Source organism: Thamnophis elegans, chromosome 2 (genome assembly GCF_009769535.1).
Source record: "Thamnophis elegans isolate rThaEle1 chromosome 2, rThaEle1.pri, whole genome shotgun sequence".
Taxonomy (NCBI): Eukaryota; Metazoa; Chordata; class Lepidosauria; order Squamata; family Colubridae; genus Thamnophis; species Thamnophis elegans.
Genome location: NC_045542.1, coordinates 157,313,157 through 157,332,320, shown reverse-complemented (window position 1 = coordinate 157,332,320; position 19,164 = coordinate 157,313,157). Strand labels below are relative to the sequence as shown.

The window sequence follows — 19,164 nt, the reverse complement described above, 5'->3', positions numbered from 1 at the left end:
TGTGTGCTCCAGTATGGCTCTTTGACTGGCTTCCTGCCTCCTTCTGTGGTGGTCTCACTGGTGCTCTCCCTTCAATCCAACTTTGTGTGTGTGTGTGTGTGTGTTTGGGAAAGAGTGAGTGAGAGAGGGAAGGGGGTAAGAAAGATAGTCCAATCCAACTTCTCTGTGTGTGTGTGTGTGTGTTTGTTTGTTTTTTTGTTTGAGAGAGGGGGGAGGGAGGGAGAGAGGGGGAAGGAGGGGAAGGGAGAAGAAAAAGAAAGAAGGAAACTTCTTTCGCAAAGGAGAAAAACAAATGCTGTCTCTTTAAATTGGAACTGAGCATGCCTGGCTGTGGAATTCTGGGAGTTGAAGTCCACAAGTCTAAAAAAAATTGAAACCCACCACTGTGTCAGTGCCTCACCAGCTATAAACCTCACCGCACGTCACTGGTTTGGGGCAAGGAGGCAAATTGCTGAGAGGCAGGTTTTTCATGGTTTTTGTTTTCCTCCCCAAAAGCTAGGTGCATCTTATACTTCGGAGTGTTTTCAACTCTGAAAAATACAGTATTTGAAAACGTATAATCTATCCCCAGGACTTTCAGATATACAGTAATGTGACAAAGAAAGTACATTCTCCTTGATTTCTATGATTTTACATATCAGAACATAGTAAAAATCATTTGGTCCTTAGACATTCTTAAAAGTCGGCAAATACAACCGCAGATCAACAACAACAACAATGTGGCATATTACATCAGTCATCATTTATTTTATAAAAAGAAAACCAAAACAGAGAGTATGTGTAAAAAAAATATATGATTCAGTAATTTGAAGAACCACCTTTAGCAACAACGACTAGAAGCAATTGTTTTCTGCATGACATTATCAGTCTCTTATAGTGTTGTGGGGGAATTTTGGCCCATCTTTTTTACAACATTGCTTCAGTTCATTGACGTTTGTGGGTGTTTTTTTTTTTTTAAATGCATGACTCTCTTGAAGTCCTGCCAATCAAGTTGAGGTCTGGACTTTGACTGCCATTTGCAACACCTTGATTCTTTGCTTTTCCAGCCATTCTGTTGTAGATTTGCTGATGTGTTTTTGTGACCATTTTCCTGTTGCATAATCCCATGTCATCCAAGCTTTAGCTATTGGATAGATGGCCTCTGGCCCAATTGCACTACGGCCAACCGTCTCCACTTTGGTCTGGTCTGTGCAAAGGACAGTGTTCCAGAAGCCCGGTGATTTGTTCAGATGCAACTTTGCAAACCTCAGCCGTGGTACTACGATCTTTTTAGAGAGAAGAGGCTTTCTCCTAGCAACCCTTCCAATTGAGCCATACTTGTTCAGTCTTTTTCTAATTGCGTTGTCGTGAATCTTAACATTTAACATGCTAGCTGAAGCCTGAAGTGGAGGGGTGTCAAGCTCGCATCATCATGGCATCATCATGTGACACAACTTTTATCTCTTTCGCTAAAGTGGTCGTGGCCGGCGCCTGACCCAACTGGTTTCTGAGATATAACTTTATGCAATTTCTCTGGCCATTGCACCATCTGACCTTGAGCTGAACTTTCTTGAACGTCCCACCCCTGGGAAGATTAGCAACTGTCCTGAATGTTTTCCATTCCAATAATCTTCCTCACTGTGAAATGATGGGTTTTAAGTTGTTTTGAAATGGCCTTTTAAACTGTCTCAAATTGATGGGCAGCAACAATTTCTTCTATAAGATCATTGCTGATTCTTTATTCTTTGGCACTGTGTTAACACACGCCTCAATGCTGGAGACCAGCACATTCCTACAATTTTGGCTTTTATAGATTTGGTTATACTTGTGGATGATCAATTGATCAAGGGCACTTTAATAGCAGTACTTGGCTGCTACTTCACCTCTTTATACTATGGAAGCAGTGAGAAATTTCTTAATGGTGAAAACAGTTCCTTCTCTCTTCTCTTCTTGCTCTAGGATCAGGAGTGGGTAGTCCCTGCTCCTCCCTGTCTACTATTCTTTTCTGATCTTGAAAAGCCCTGCCCTTTCCCACTTTCCTACAAAGCCAGTGGAGCTGCCCCTCGATCTCTGTCCTCTTGTTCCAGCTCATCATCCCCCGCAGATTCAGTCTCTAATGGGGGCATGACACTGGAGTATATTAAGAAGGGATGGACCAACGTCTTGATGGGGGGGGGGGGTTGAACTAGAAGGCCTCTAAGGTCCCTTCCAATTTTGTTATTCTCTTCTGTTCTGTTGCGGTGGTATTTATAATATCCTAATAAGTAAAACCATAGAAATCAAAGAGGGTCTATTTCAGGGTAGGGTAGATATAATTTAAATCAATTTGATTTAAATCACTAGTAAAAAGGCTTGATTTAAATCAACTCAATTTAAATCAACTCAACTAAATCATAATTTTTAAAGAGCATCTGTCCTCTCTATCCCACAGCGGCTCCTCCCCTGACCCACTGTTGACTCACTGACAATCCCATTCCTTTTAATTGGTGATGCGGCAATGACTCAACAAGATGAGGGAGGTGGCAAGCAGTAGGTGAGTGGATGTCCACTAACAGGTGCTGCCATGATGGATCTGAAATGACAGATGCTCTTGAACTGTAAGCATTCTTTTTTGCTGGTAGTTAGAATCTTTTATACTATTACTTGCAAACAAAATGAAGGTTTCCTGTATAACTTGAAGAGCTTGGATTCATTAAATGAGTTTACCAAAAATGTAAATGTTACATAACTTTTCTGACCCTCCTCCTCCGTCCAGGAATGAAAGCCGAGACAAACGTAAATGAGAATGTTTTTTAATAAGTCCAGACTCTCGTTGGCTGAAAGCCAAATAAACAAAGAGATAAGCACTTTGGCAGCAAGTCCTACAAACTTTGGCAGCAATGCAAACAAACTCTGGCAGCAATCCAGCCTGCCAAGTTTGTTTCTCGTTAGTCCCTAACGTTCACTTCTGCAAGAAGGGCATGGCACAAGCAGTCTCTTTTATAATCTAGAGAGGAGCTTAATGAGCATCAGCTGAGCGTAATTACCTCCTGCATTTACGTAGTTGTTCTTGACGCCGAGTAGCCCTTCGACGGCGTGCATCCCGAAACAACTCACAGGTGGTTTCTGGATCACTCTCTCTTGTCTCCTCCCCACTGATCCAAGGCTCAGGCGCCACCTGGTGGCCAACCAGTCTCTCTGTGCCCTGCTCGGAGTCTGAACCCTGTCCAGGGTCCTCCACATCCTCCAGGGCCGACTCATATGCCCCTCACTGTCGGAGTCTGGTGGCAGCTCCAATGGCTCCTGCCGGGCCACAACACATAATTAAGCTCCTTTTCAAGCTGAATAAACCAAATTATTAGTGTATGTTAAATAGAAAACTACCGTATTGTTCGGAGTATAAGACGCACCTTCCCCCCCACTGAAAGAGGGTGAAAGTTTGGGTGCGTCTTATATACTGAATGTAGCCCCATCCACAGGCCCCAAGCCTTTGGTTTCTGCTCTTTGCAGCAAATGGGGGCTTGTGGAGGTTTCAATAAGCTATAGCAATCCCTGCAGCTTGAAACAGCTGACGATCGGGGGAAATTGAAACTGAAACTTGCTGTTTGCTCCACAAAGCAAATTGCTGGGTGGCAGAGGCAGATTTTTGTTCCCCCGTGCTAATCAGGCTGTTTGCTGCAAGGAGGTAAGTCAACAACTATAAATGCCTTTAGAATGTTCAAATTATTCTAGACAACTTAACAAAATGAAGAAGCTTTTTAAAATAAATGTTTGATCTGAAGAGGCCCAGTACTATTGTTTTAAAAAGTGCTATTCTTTTAAATAGCAGAGAATAACTATACTTCCAGAAAGCACATCAATTTTAAATCATATCTTATACTCTGAAAAATACGGTATCTTTAGATATATTTTTACTCCAAATTTATCAAAATAAATTTGATAAAACTAAAAACAATCTAATTTAAATAAAAACAATTTGATTTAAATTTTAAAAACATCCTATTTAAATTTTAAAAAAAGGTTTTTTTAAAAAAATTATCTACCATGGGCTACTTTCTTTTTTCACTTGATTGTATTTGAAAACAGTGCAAAAGGCACTGCTGAGAATTTGTGATTGACCCAGTCAGCAAGTAAATTTTGTCATTGAATGGATATTCAAACTTGGATCTGGGTATACTTCCATGTGTCAAATGAATCATGATTAATGAAAGAGCTTATTGGAGCATTGGAGCATGTTTGCTTTTTCATTGTAATGTAAACTTTTATATTTTGTTCTCATCTTATGCAACCATTTTATGCACAATTTTATTTGAATCTTACAGACAAAGAAGAAGGCAATAAGAGCGCTCTGGACAACTGAGGATAACAAGCAACATTGAATATCAAAGCAAGTCAGTCCAGAAATCAAAATATTTTCAATTTCCTTCCGAGAGCCACACAATTCTTCACATTCCTCAGCAGGTGAAAGAGAAACAAGAGAACATCAAGGAGTTATTTCTAGCTGGGAAAAGTAAAGGGTGAAATTCAAGCATACGTTACATGAAAAGTGAAGGGCAATAATTTTTCCATTCAGCAAAAGAGGGAAGTGAAAAAGTCAATGGGGAGGTAAAGGTCAATTGGAAAGCCATGTAGAGCAGACCGTGTTGCAGGACTCACTCTGGGAGGAAGAAAATCACCACTAAATCAAAGCACCACTAAACAAGGGATCATCCACATTTTTGGCCTTCTCAGTAATATGAGTTGTGGAAAATCTCCATATACACACCAGTTGTGGGAAAGATTCAACTTGCAAATCATAGTTGATTATGCCTGAGAGGATCTAGACTGGAGAAAAGCCTTAAATATACTCTGTGGCAAAACCTTTGATCAGAACAAATCCGTTTTGCTTAATGGAAGGACCCACACAAGAAAGAAGCTCTACAAGTGCTCCCAATGCGGTAAATGCTTTAGCGAGCATGACAACATGGACTCATACCAAGGAGAGACCCTTTGAATGTCCTGATTGTGGGAAAAGTTTCACTTGGCATTCCGGCCTGGTGAGACACCAGAGGATTCACACAGGAGAGAAACACTTTGAATGTGTTGATTGTGGCAAAAGTTTCAGTACCAATTCCAGCCTTGTGACACACCAGAGGACTCACACAGGAGAGAAACCCTTTGAATGTCCTGATTGTGGGAAAAATTTCACTTGGCATTCCGGCCTGGTGAGACACCAGAGGATTCACACAGGAGAGAAACACTTTGAATGTCTTGATTGTGGCAAAAGTTTCAGTACCAATTCCACCCTTGTGACACACCAGATGACTCACACAGGAGAGAAACCCTTTGAATGTCCTGATTGTGGTAAAAGTTTCAGCAAGAACTCCAACTTGGTTCAACACCAGAGGATTCACACAGGAGAGAAACCCTTTGAATGTCCTGTTTGTGGGAAAAGTTTCAATCACAATTCCAGCCTCGTGAAACACCAGAGGACTCACACAGGAGAGAAACCGTATGAATGTCCTATTTGTGGGGAAAGTTTCAGAGAGAATTCCCACCTCATGAAGCACCAGAGGACTCACACAGGAGAAAAGCCCTTTGAATGTCCTGATTGTGGTAAAAGTTTCAGTACCAATTCCAACCTGGTTCAGCACCAGAGGATTCACACAGGAGAGAAACCGTATGAATGTCCTGTTTGTGGAAAAAGTTTCAGTCAGAATTCCCACCTCATGAAGCACCAGAGGACTCACACAGGAGAAAAGCCCTTTGAATGTCCTGACTGTGGGAAAAGTTTCAGTCATAATTCCAGCATTATTGGCCACCAGAGGATTCACACAGGAGAGAAACCGTATGAATGTCCTGTTTGTGGGAAAAGTTTCAGTCAGAATTCCCACCTCATGAACCACCAGAGGACTCACACAGGAGAAAAGCCGTTTGAATGTCCTGACTGTGGGAAAAGGTTCGGTCAGAATTCCCACCTCATAGAACACCAGAGGACTCACACAGGAGAGAAACCCTTTAAATGTCCTGACTGTAGGCAAAGTTTCAGTCACAATTCCAGCCTGGTTCAACACCAGAGGATTCACACAGGAGAGAAACCGTTTGAATGTCCTCACTGTGGGAAAAGTTTCAGTAAAAATTCCCACCTTGTGGAACACCAGAGGACTCACACAGGAGAGAAACCCTTTAAATGTCCTGACTGTGGGAAAAGTTTCAGTCAGAGTTCCACCCTGCTTCAACACCAGAGGATTCACACAGGAGGGAAACCCTTTAAATGGCCTGACTGTGGGAAACATTTCAGCAAGGATGTCCTGATTGAAGAAAGGTTTCTCTCAGAGATCCCAGCTTGTGGTGCACCAGAGGATTCATGCAGAAGAGAAGCCCTACACGTGCTTCCAATGTGGTAAATGCTTTAGCGAGTATGGCAACATGGACTCATACCAAGACCCTTTGAATTTCCTGATTATGAGAAATGTTTCAGTCAGAATTGTACCTTGGATCAACACCAGATGATTCACACAGGAGAGAAACCGTTTGACTTGTCCTTTTTGTGGGAAACGTTTCAGTAAGAATTTTTAAATTCATGAGATACCAATGTACTCACACAGGAGAAAAACCCTTTGATTGTCCCGTTTGTGGAAAAAGTTTTAGATGGAATTCCAACCTTGTAATCTACCTCAGGAAAGGAACCATATGAGTGTCCAGACTGTGGACTTGCCTTCTCAATCATATGCTTGTACACAAAGAGAAGAAACCTTTTGAGTTCCCCGAATGTGGATGATGCGTCAGGAAACATTCCACACTTTTTGCACACAAGAAAATCATCATGAGGCCCTAAGTAATGAGTATAGAGAAGATTTAAAGTTCATTTATAATGTCACATTGTAAGTCCAGCTGACAAACTGACTGCTAAATTTGACTGTAAGGAATTTGCCTAATTTTTTATAGGCAAATATGTAATGGTATTAGAAGGGAAGAAGGAAGAATGGCAATATGATAATCCCTATCTGGTCATCAACAGCAGAAGTTGCTGGATACACGTAGTTCTCGATCCTGCCCATTCCATCCATAACTCAAGAATTCATGGGAGTGAATCTCTTACATTGAACGACATCACTCCCTGCATTCGTCCTTGCATTCCCTGCTTTCTCATCCCAAATTAGCCAGATGAGACCTTGGGTGGCGAGAAAGCAACCTCTCTGGGCTGCTTTCCTGTCCGCATATCACTTGAGCATTGCCTCTTTGTAGGTTTTGGTAGCCCTTTGCAAAAAGCATTTGCCTGTAGGAACAGGATTTTGGGGTGACGTGCCCGCTCCTCTCAAACTTCACTGGTGCCAACAAATGTTTTTTGCAAAGGGCTGCTGAAGTCTACAGCAATGCAACCTCCCTGTAGACTTTGGTAAGGAAATGTCAAAAAGAGGGAAGGACCAAACCTTCCCTCCATTTGCAAACACCCAGGTCTCAATTCACAGAGAATAGAGGCGTAAAGTGCGAGATTAGACAAGATCTCACGCTACTGATCTCGCAGTATGACAGGCCTCAGTTCTCTGTGAATGCGGGCAAAGAAAACACAACAGAGAGGAGAGGAGGTCTTTGATAGGTAAGTGACTCTCCACAGGCAAAGTTCCTGTAGAAACCTGGTTGGGGGGGGGGCGTGAATATGCGGGGTGAATGTTGCAGAGCCTCTGCAGTCATTTGTAAGGGTGAACAACTGCTCCATGCTACAATAATAATAATCTTGGGATTTATTGGTTAACACTAGGGGGCACTTACCATGTAAGGAATTTTTGCTAAGGGAACGATTGTACCTCCGGGTATTACCTGTATTTTTGTAGAAATTGTGCAATGATGTAAGAATATTTTTAGAGTGTTCTTTGCACTTTTATAATGGTGGATGATAGAAATGCCATGTACAGAGTCCCAGCCTTTTTCTCCCTGTGTGCCCCTGAGATTTTCAGCCCCAGAATTGCCCAGCCAGCATCTCTCGGGTATAGGAGCTAAAGGTACAGATTGTGGTTCCATTTATAAAGAGAAAACAAGAGGAGAAGACAAAGATTTTGAAGTTCAACTTTTCCTAACAGTTCCAGGAATTCAGTATATCAAGCATTTTTTTCAGATTGTGTCAGGAATGAGGCACCAAAGAATTCCAAGATTGTTTGTTTCCCCAACACCAGTGAAAAAGACAGGTTACAATTTTTTTTCTTGCTGTCATTACATGATGGACATACAACAACCAGGACCAGAACAGTTTTTCTCTCCTTGGTGTCACATTTTAGTGCACCATCTCATCATACCATTTTTAGGAGTTGGAAAGTCTTGCAATGTTCCCCTACCGCCTGAATCTCTCACAGGGCAAGAGGTGGGGTGCTACCGGTTCAGGCGAACCAGTAGTTAAGATTCTGTGCAGTTCGGTGAACCAGCATTCCCCACCACTCACTGGCCCTGCCCCTGCTATTTTTCAGGCTTTTGGCGGGGTCTTTATCGACTGTTTTTGGGCCTGAATACACCCAAAAAAATAGGCAGTGGCGGCCAGTTGGCTGAATCCTACTTTGCCTCTGAGGCGAACGGCCGGGAGGCATGGCTGGGTGTGATGAGACATCACCAACACAATCACAATTGCCTATCCAGCCAGAGAACCAGTTGTTAAATTATTCTAATCCCACCACTACACAGGGCTATATAATAATAATAAGCAAAATTAAATAAAGCCAAACTAAGCGTCAGAGGGAATGGTCCACAGGGCGAGGTCAAAAGCCAGAAATCCCCACTCAGGCCACCGAGCCCATTTTGGTGGTCACCAAGTTAGAGCTTGAGAGACACCCATTTCTGGTCCTGCTTTAGGCACAAAGCCATCTCAAACTTTCGCCTGTCCTGTCCTCGCAGGCCTGGGAAAGGGGAAATCTGCTTTCAAAAAACCTTGCCAAGGAAATGGGAGTGCAGGATAACTCCCCATAGTCTACTTTTGCAACTGAACAAACCTTGAAGAGTGAAGTCTGACCTACTTAGCTTCTCAAGATTAGGGAGGTGTTGTGCCATAAATATTTATGAAGTTCTTGTTTGTGTGCACAGCCGCTAAATGATTTCCAGCTTCATCTGATCAATAGAATCATGAAACATGGGATAATATCTAGAAACATCCACTCTCCTTGTTTCGAAACCACATCTAGATTGGAGAGATTCTTTTTATCTGCATCTTTGCAGAGCTTAAATCTCACTAGAGAGAAGAGTTGCTCTGAGCAGCCTTTCTTGGGGCTACCCTCATGTGAGTGGCTGGGCTTGGCCAAGGTGCAGCGAAGGCAGACTGAGTTGGCGGGCTGCCCAGCTGACAGGCCAGCGTCTTCGGCGAGGATGCTCCGTCTTTCTCCAGGCGGGGAAAGGCGGCTGGTTCTGCCGAACCTTGCATGCCTAGCCCAGGGATCAAGCTCGGAAAAAGCTGGAGTCCCTCACAAAGATGCTCGCCCGTCAGAAAGTAAAGGCGAAGGCAACGGATGGAGACTTGCTCCATATTCCAGAATGGGAGAGATCAACTGCAGAGGAGCATCACCTGCAGGCAGGGCAGCCCAGTGTCTCAAGACAGAGAGAAAGTCATGCGTATCCCTGAGCTACAGAGGTGCGCACAGCAAGAAGGGCCAGAAGAGGTAAGTATAGGGCTTCTCTCCTGCTCTGGAATATGGAGTGAGTCGCCATCTGCCACCCTTACCTTCTGACAGGCGAGGAGTGACTGGGAGGGGAAGCGGGGGAACCAGCTAGTGGTAGGTTCAGCCAGCAGGAAGCCACAGCAGGGCGTCCAAAGAGTTTCATTTTTGGGAGAACACACACACAAGACAGAGAGATAGCAATAGCAGTAGACTTATATACCGCTTCATAGGGCTTTCAGCCCTCTCTAAGCGGTTTACAGAGAGTCAGCATATTGCCCCCAACAATCTGGGTCCTCATTTTACCCACCTCAGAAGGATGGAAGGCTGAGTCAACCCTGAGCCGGTGAGATTTGAACCGCTGAACTGCTGATCTAGCAGTAGCCTGCAGTGCTGCATTTAACCACTGCGCCACCTCGGCTCTAGATGAGAGAGAGAGAGAGATCTGTTTCCCAGAGAAAAGAAATGACCGAGCCACAAACCTGTGTAGACATGGCTGGGATGTGTGTGTGTCATGTGACTGGGTGGAAGTCAGGAGATACCTGACTCTTGCCCACAATCCGGCAGAGTCCCTGGTCGCCGCCTGGAATACAGCGGCGACTGGGGCCCTGGATCAGATTGCACCTTTACGGCCTCTCCACAGCAGTGGATCCAGGAGGGCTCCTTGGTTTACTGAGGAACTCCGGGAGATGAAGTGCCAAAAGAGACGCCTATAGCGACGCTGGAGGGCTAGTAACTCCGAATCCGACCGAACACTGCTAAGAGCCTTATCTCGTGGCGATACGGGCTGCAAAATGTGTGCATTTTTCCGCTCTCATTGCGTCCGCAGAATCGCGCCTAGCCACCCTGTTTAGGATAACCCGTTCCCTCCTGAATGGGTGGGAAACGGGAGATGCCTTGCAGGGTCGAGCTGTAGTTTGCTCAGTCTCTGTTGGACAAAATTGCTCAGATTCGGACAGACCTTGACTCCATTTGGACAGAACCAGCCGAGATGCCGAGGGAGGGTCTTGCTCAGACTTTCTGGAATGAGTTCCAGCTTGCCACCCCTGATGAAGTGGACAAGGCCATGGGAGCAATGAGTGCCTCCACCTGTTTACTGGATCCGTGCCCCTCCTGGCTGTTCTCAACCAGCAGGGAGGTAACACGAGGCTGGCTCCAGAGAATTACGAATGCTTCCTTGATGGAGGGATCCTTTCCACGTCCTCTTAAGGAGGCGGTGGTGAGACCCCTCCTCAAGAAGCCTTCTCTGGACCCAGCTATTTTTAAAAACTATCGTCCAGTCTCCAACCTCCCTTTCTTAGGGAAGGTTGTTGAGAAGGTGGTGGCGCTCCAACTCCGACGGACGTTGGATGAAGCAGATTATCTAAACCCTTTTCAGTCTGGTTTCAGGCCTGGTTACTCCACCGAAACCGCTTTGGTCACACTGACCGATGATCTCTGGCGGGCCAGGGACAGAGGCCATTCCTCCGTCCTTGTGCTCCTTGACCTCTCAGCGGCCTTCGATACCATCGACCATGATATCCTTCTGCGACGGCTGGAAGAGGTGAGAGTGGGAGGCACCGTCTTACGGTGGTTCTCCTCTTACCTCTCCGACAGGTCGCAGTCGGTGTTGGTCGGAGAACAGAGGTTGACTCCTAGGCCCCTCAATTATGGGGTGCCACAGGGGTCGGTCCTGTCCCCCCTCCTATTTAACATCTACATGAAACCACTGGGCGAGATCATCTGCCGGCACAGGATTAAATACCACCAGTATGCGGACGATACTCATTTGTATCTGTCCGCCCCGTGCCAACTCAGTGAAGCAGTGGAAGTGATGTGCCAGTGCCTGGAAGCTGTTAGGATCTGGATGGGAGTGAACAAACTCGCACTCAATCCTGACAAGACCGAATGGCTGTGGATGTTGCCCCCTAAGGACAATCCATCTAGTCCGTCCTTAACCCCGGGGGGAGAAAACTTGCTCCCCTCAGAGAGGTTCGCAATTTGGGGGTCCTCCTGGACCCGCAGCTGACCTTGGAACACCACCTGTCAGCTGTGACCAGGGGGGCCTTTGCCAATTGCGGCCCTATTTGGACCGTGAGGCACTTCAGACAGTCACTCATGCCCTCGTCATCTCAAGACTGGATTACTGTAATGCGCTCTACTTGGGGCTGCCCCTGAAAAGTGTTCGGAGACTGCAATTAGTCCAGAATGCAGCTGCGTGAGCGATAGTGGGTGTGCCAAGGTACACCCACATCACACCTATCCTCCGCGAGTTGCACTGGCTGCCCATTGGTCTCCGAACACGATTCAAGGTGCTGGTTATCACCTTTAAAGCTCTACATGGCCCAGGACCTGGGTACCTATGAGACCGTCTTCTGCCACATACCTCCCTTAGACCAATAAGATCGCACAGGATGGGCGTTCTCCGGGTGCCTTCAGCGGGACAATGCTGGCTGGCAGCGCCTAGGAGTAGGGCCTTCTTTGTTGCCGCTCCGGGCATATGGAATGAGCTGCCCCCAGAGATCTGAGCCCTACCCACTCTCATGGCCTTTCACAAAGCCATTAAAACCTGGCTTTTCCGGCAGGCCTTCTGATTGGGTGTTCGTTGCGTTCCTTTTATAACATCGTGTGTCCTATTGTTTTTAAGTTCCTTTAATTTCTTTTTCATTTCTGTAAGCTGCCCAGAGTTCTTCGGGATTGGGCGGCATAGAAATTTAATAAATTCAATTCAATTCAAATTCAATTTTTGAGTGCTTAATGTTGCAGACCACTAGACTCTGAAAAGAAGAACAAGGGGAGACATGATAGCAGTATTCCAATATTTCAGGGGCTGCCATAAAGAGGAGGGAGTCAACTTATTTTCCAAAACACCAGAAGGCAAGACAAGGAACAACGGATGGAAACTAATGTGAGATGAAAACCCAATTATTAAATCCTCACAATACAGAGACAAGTCTGGGTCACATTTCAAAAACTTTTATTTACAGAAAAATAAAAAGCGTTTGCAAAGGCGGACTCCAAGTATCCTTCCCAAGTGGATCAAGTACAAGGAGAGCAAAGAATAGCATTCAAACAATACATTTTATACACTCTACTCCTAAAAAACTCTCTCTCTTCTGCTCATTCATTTACGTCGTTTCTTTTGTCATTCCATATTCTATAGGGTCAACTTGACAATTTCTTGAGAGGCCCTATCTCTTATTTAGTTTTTTCTGATGCCTTTCGTCTGAGCAGATGGCTTTCTATCTAACGTATACGTAGGCACCTATAAAGGGCTTGGAATAACAAAGGTTATCTTGTCCTGTATACTGAACACATTTTGTGGTTAGCAAACGCATAACAACATTACACATTTTAGGCAAGAATATAATGGCTTATACATTTAACATTGTAAAAGAATATAAAAGTAATCCTGTTAACATTTTATAAAAGAGTCACTTAATACCATTTCCTTCACTATTTACAGAGAGAAGCAATTTAGCATCTCCTGCTTGAGCAGGAGGTTGGACTCCTGACCTCCAAGGTCAAGGTTTCAGATCTATTCAAATTAATTGATTGATCTTTAAAGTATCTTTGAATTTACTGTTAGAGTTTGGCGTAGTGGTGAAGGCACCAGGTTAGAGTCAAGGAAACGCTCGGTTCCAGTCCCAAATGAAGGGCAAAACCATATGTTCAACTTTGGCCAGTCCTCACAGGCTGAGAAGGCAGGGAAGTGGGGGGGGGGGAAATCCCTTCCAAAAACCCTTGCCAAGGAAACTGCAAGGGTAGGCATCAAGATTGACCTAAAGGCACCAAAAATGAGACTGTAGCATCATGTTTCATTATTTCAATTGCGAAGGTTGGTTGCTGGAGTCGAAAAAGACCTGCTTCCATTTAATCAGCGAAAATATCTTTCCAATCGACTCGGTGGAGCCTGGACAGTTGTGTTTTTCCACCTTATGTCGCTAAATGGTGGGCAGGCAACATTTGTGCCTAGAAAGCCATTCAAGACATTAGTGCCATCCATGCTAGCTTAAAAAAAGAATTTTAAAACATTTGAGTACTGCATTGTTAGAAAGGTTGGGAGGAAAGGAGAAGTGCAGGGGAACTTCATTTTCCGCATCACTCAGTAAAGCATTTGATAAAGTAGATCACAAGCTATTTCTTGGCAAACTAGAAAAATGTGGGATACACAACACCATAAGATGGGTTTCTAACTGGCTGACAAATCCTATTCCACGTGTAATCCTCAATGGAACTACACCCACATGGAGGGAAGTAAGCAGTGGGGTACCCCCAGATTGAGTTTTAGGCCCGGTATTCACCAAAATCTTCATAAACTATCTAGACAAGGAGATAGGAGGGGAACTCATCAAATTTGCAGACAATACTAAGCTGGCAGGAATTGCCAACACTCCAGAAGACAAGATCCAAACTGACAGACTTGAACAGTGAGCCCTATTAAGAAAGTAATATTCAACACAGATCAATAATCAATCATTTACACTTAGAAAAAGAAAAGCAAACTGCATAGGTACAACCTAAGTATAAACCTGGTTTAATGCCAGTAATTGATTGGGATCTTGAAATCCTAGGAAAGTCACTTAAATGTGATCCAACACAGCAGCCAAAATAAGCAATACAATCCTAGACTGGTTTAATAGAGGGATATAATTAAGATAATGTGAAGTTATACTAGTGCTTTACAAAGCCTTAGTAAGAGCACACTTGGAATACTGCATGCAATTCTTGTCACCACGATATAAAAAGATATTGAGACTCTTGAAAGCATGCAGAGAAGAGCAACAAAGATGATTAGGGGCCTAGAAGTTAAAACATGGAATGGTTCCAGGAACTGGGTATGTCTACTTCCGTGATTGCAAACCTATGGCACGTGTGCCACAGGTGGCACATAGAGCCATATCTTCCGGCATCCGAGCCGTCAGCTCCAGTGTACATACACTGGATTTTCAGCCTTCTGGAAATCAGTCCAGCTGATTTTCAGCCTTCTGGAGGTCCGGGGGATGCCCTTTCGCCCTCCCCAGGCTTCAGGAAAGCCTCTGGAGTCTGGGGAGGGTGAAAAACAGGCCCAACGGGCCAACTGGAAGTTTGGAAGCCCAAGTTCTAGTTGGTCTGTTGGGCCCATTATTCACCTTCCCCCAGGCTCCAGAGGCTTTCTTGAAGCCTGGGGACCCCCTGCCCCACACGCAGAGGGGTTGTGAAGGCATGTGTGGGTGAGCAGGGCACATTGCATTGTGGGTGTGTTGGCATGCACACACAATTTTGGCATGTGTTTACAAAAAGGTTCCCCACCACTGGTCTAGTCTAATGAAAAGAATGACAAAGGGGGCCATGATAGCAAAATTTCGATATTTCAGTGGCTGTCACCAAGAGGAGGGGTGAAGTTATTTTCCAAAAACCAGAAGGCAGGACAAGAAGCATTGGATGAAAACTAATCAAGAAGAGAAGCAACTTAGAATTAAGGAGAAACTTCCTAACAGGGAGAACAATTAACCACTGGAACAGCTTGCCTTCAGAGGCGGTGGCTGTGTGATCATGGGAAGTTTTTAAAAATAGTCTGAATAGTTGTTTGTCTGAAATAGGGTCTGCTTGAGCAGGGGGTTGGACTAAAGACCACCAAGGTCCCTGCCAGGGTAGACTAATTGATCAATCTTGAAAGGTGCAGTCTTGAATTGGCTATTGGAACAGCAGAAACAGGTCAATGGGCATATTTTGTGGGGAGGAAGAATATCCAGTTTGGTGTAGTATTTGTATTTGTATTTTATTATTTGTATGCCACCCTTCTCCGGGAGGACTCAGGGCAGCGAACAATTCAAGGGGGGAAAAAAGGGGAACATAAAAGACAAAATACAGATAATAAAAGTAGACAACAGTCGCACAACCATACATGTCGAGAGGGGAGGGAACTCATCACCCCCAGGCCTGCCGGCAAAGCCAGGTTTTGACGGCTTTTCGGAAGGCCTGGAGAGAGGTGAGGGTCCGAATCCCTGCGGGGAGTTCATTCCAGAGGGCCGGAGCTGCCACAGAGAAGGCCCTCCCCCGGGTAATAGCCAGGTGGCATTGGCTGGTAGATGGCACCCGGAGGAGGCCAACCCTGTGAGATCTAATGGGTCTGTGGGAGGTAATTGGCAGCAGGCGGTCTCTCAAGTACCCAGATCCAATACCATGAAGGGCTTTATAAGTTACGACTAGCACCTTGAAGCATATCCGGAGACTGATCGGTAACCAGTGCAGCTCGCGGAGGATAGGTGTAACGTGGGTGTACCGAGGTGCACCCACAATCGCTCGCGCGGCTGCTTCTGGACAAGTTGAAGTCTCCGAATACTCTTCAAGGGCTGCCCCATGTAGAGCGCATTGCAGTAGTCCAGTCTTGAGGTCATGAGGGCGTGAGTGACTGTTGCGAACGCCTCCCTGTCCAGGTAGGGACGAAACTGGTGCACCAGGCGAACCTGGGCAAATGCCCCCCTGGTCACAGCTGACAAATGGTGTTCTAAAGTCAGCTGTGGATCCAGGAGGACCCCAAGTTGCGAGCCCTGTCTGAGGGGCGTAGAATTTCACCCCCAAGCCTGAGTGATGGAATATTGACCAAGTTTTTGGGAGGGAAACACAACAGCGATGAAGACACCAGATTAGAGACAGTTCCAGTCTTAACCAAAGGGCAAAAATCTGTTAAAACTTTGGCCAATCCTCTCAGGTCTAGGAAGCAGGAAAGCGGGGAGGGGGAACCACTTCCAAAAACCCTTCCAATGGAAACTGCAAGGCCAACCAACAAGACTTGACCCAAAGGGGGGGGAAACAAAGCTTAGCGTCACGTTTCACTATTTCAATTGGCTCCGTTGTAAAGGTCGGTTGCTAGGAATCGAAAACGACCTGCTGCCATATCATCACTGAAAACCTCTCCCAAACGCCTTGGTGGAGCCTGGAAAAGCGTGTGTTTCCACTTCCGGTCGCTAGGTGGCGGTCAGGCAACATCTGTGCCTAGAAAATCATCAGCAAAGTGCCATTCGTTCTTGGGCTTAAAAGGGGAGTTTTAAACCATTGAGTACTTTATTGCTAGAAAGGATGGGAGGAGAGGAGAAGCGCAGATAAACTTCCTCTTCCGGATGACTCATGGAAGGAAGGTGGAGTGCAGAGAGGCTTTTGTGTTCTTCCCAGGATCAAAGCAGCAGCTGGAAGGTGAGCGGAGGGCCGATGGGAGGAGGGTCCTGGAGCAAGTCGGGCTGTTCGGTTTCCTTCACAGCCTGGAAGCAGAGAAGCAACTGGGCTGAAGCATCTCAGCTGCTGCTGCTGCAGGTTCCTTCCCTCCCCGAATTTAAGCCCACTGGTGCTGCACGCTGTGAAACTGGTGGCTGCAATTTTCCTTCTGGTGGGAAGATTGGAAAAGTCTCTTCCAAATGAAAATGGATTCTTTGGGAATGTCTTCCCTCCAGAGGTTGTCCCATCACTGGAGTGCTTTAAGAGAAGATTGGATAGCTATTTCTTCAGGATGGAATAGGGTCTCCTGCCTGAACAGGATATGGACTAGAAGACCTCAAGGTCCCCCCCAGCTCAATTATTCTTTATTATTCTTTTATGGACCTGAAGTTTTTTGGGCAACAAGATCGGACTGATGTCCCTCTGGTCGTTTCTGGGTTGTTTTACTTCCATTTGTTTTCCTATTGGTGCCCCTATCCATGTATTAATCCGATTCAACTCTGCTTAACCCGACTTTTTTAACAATAGCTATTAACAAATGTTTTGATTGTTCAGTTGTATTTATTTATAAAGTTTATTGGCCACCAACCTTACCATGATACTACTGTGGGCAGCTTAGGGACATAAAAAGATAAATACACATTAAAAGCTAAATAAATCGTAAGAAGAAAAATGTAAGTTAGCATTGTTGTGGCATCATGCTTCACGATCGGGCCACTTAGTGACACTGATTGCAAGTCCCAATTGCAGTCAGTAAGTGAGGACTACTTCAATTGGGATGTCACCAAAGAGGTTGTGGAAAGTATTTTTTGCCTTTAGTGGAGCTCAGTGCTACCATGGGCAAAACAGGTGCTTTAAATATTGCAGAATCTTTAGGCATCATTTCATCAGTTAAAGCCCCCACATCTGTAAAGCTAGTGTCATCCAGATTGACAAGACAGTGCAAGTGTGTGTTGATTAACCAATTTTTATTTGTCTGAATAAATATGGGTCCTTTCTAAGAAGGAAGGAATCAAGAGCATATTGCAAGGCAGATGTGCACATTTTTTTCCTTTCACTTTCACTTACATACACTAAGAGGCAGCTGGCACATAAGCTGTAGAAATTATAAAAATAGCCAAGCATGCTTTCTGTGGTTCTGGTCACATATCCAAACCCACAGGCTACTGGTTTCCTGTGAACATTTCCATGGCCTCAGGACTCTGTTGAGGCCTGAACTTCAATCTAGAAACTTCAAAGGTTTCTATGAGATGCTTGTGCTGATATGTTGTGTTTGGTTTTCGTCAAATGTGTCACTGTTTGTCACATAATGACAAACAGGTCATTATGGCTGAACATCTCCGCTTTGGTCTGGTCTGTGCAAAGGATAGTATTGCAGAAGCCCTGTGATTTGTTCAGATGCAACTTTGCGAACCTCAGCCTTGCTGCTATGACCTTTTTAGAGAGAAGAGGCTTTCTCCTGGCAACCCTTCCAAACAAACCATACTTGTTCAGTTTTTTTCTAATTTCATTGTCATGAATCTTAACATTTAACATGTTAACTGAAGCCTGTAGAGTCTGAGATATAACTCTTTTTTTTTCAATTTCTCTGGCCATTGCATCATCTGGCCTTGGGGTGAATTTTCTTGGACATCCGCTCCTGGGAAGATTGGCAACTGTCCTGAATGTTTTCCATGTCAGGTTTCCAAATTATGAAGCTCATTCGAAGAAGAAATGTGCAAAGTCCATCTTCAAAAACAAATTTCTTTTATTTAGATAGGTAGACATCAAATTGGCAAAATCTGGATCCAACACAAACTGAAATTACACCACATAGTATTGTAAGTTAGAAATATCCCTCAAAAGTCACATTCTCCAATAAACACTCAATCCACATTGTCTTCAAACTCCACCTTCCCAGGAGCAGCCTCTGTTCCCATGGGAAAGAAGGTCACCTAGCCAAAACAATCCTCACTATCTATCCTATTCGCTCCTTCCCCTCACCTTAAGAATGTGGTGAGCCCGTAAGCCCTCCTTACATACTAAAGAGAAAGAAAAGGAATAAACGAGAGTAATAAAGAGCTAAATAAAATGACTACACATAGGTCAAATTCGGGCTCAACAGGTTGCCCCCCCCTCAACTGAAAAGAAACTCCTCCAATGATGCTCTCTGTCCTCTTGTTCCAGCTCATCATCCCCCGCAGATTCAGTCTCTAATGGGGGCATGACACGGGAGTATATTAAGAAGGGACAGACCAACATCTTGATCCGGTGGGGGGGGGGGGGTTGGCTAGAACATCTCCAAGGTCCCTTCCAATTTTGTTCTTCTCTTCTGTTCTGCTGCGATGGTATTTATGATATCCTGATAAGTAAAACCATAGAAATCAAAGAGGGTCTATTTCAGGGTATATATGATTTAAATCATTTTGATTTAAATCAC

The 19,164-nt window shown here is 44.8% G+C and overlaps 1 protein-coding gene and 1 pseudogene across 1 annotated transcript in view; one reads left to right on the top strand and one right to left on the bottom strand.

The window, feature by feature from the left end:
* LOC116504732 overlaps positions 1-6,431 on the top strand; it is a 34,250-nt pseudogene extending 27,819 nt beyond the window's left edge.
* LOC116504800 (zinc finger protein 850-like) overlaps positions 1-19,164 on the bottom strand; it is a 361,571-nt gene that overhangs the window by 202,994 nt on the left and 139,413 nt on the right. The gene's annotated exons all lie outside the window — the stretch shown is intronic.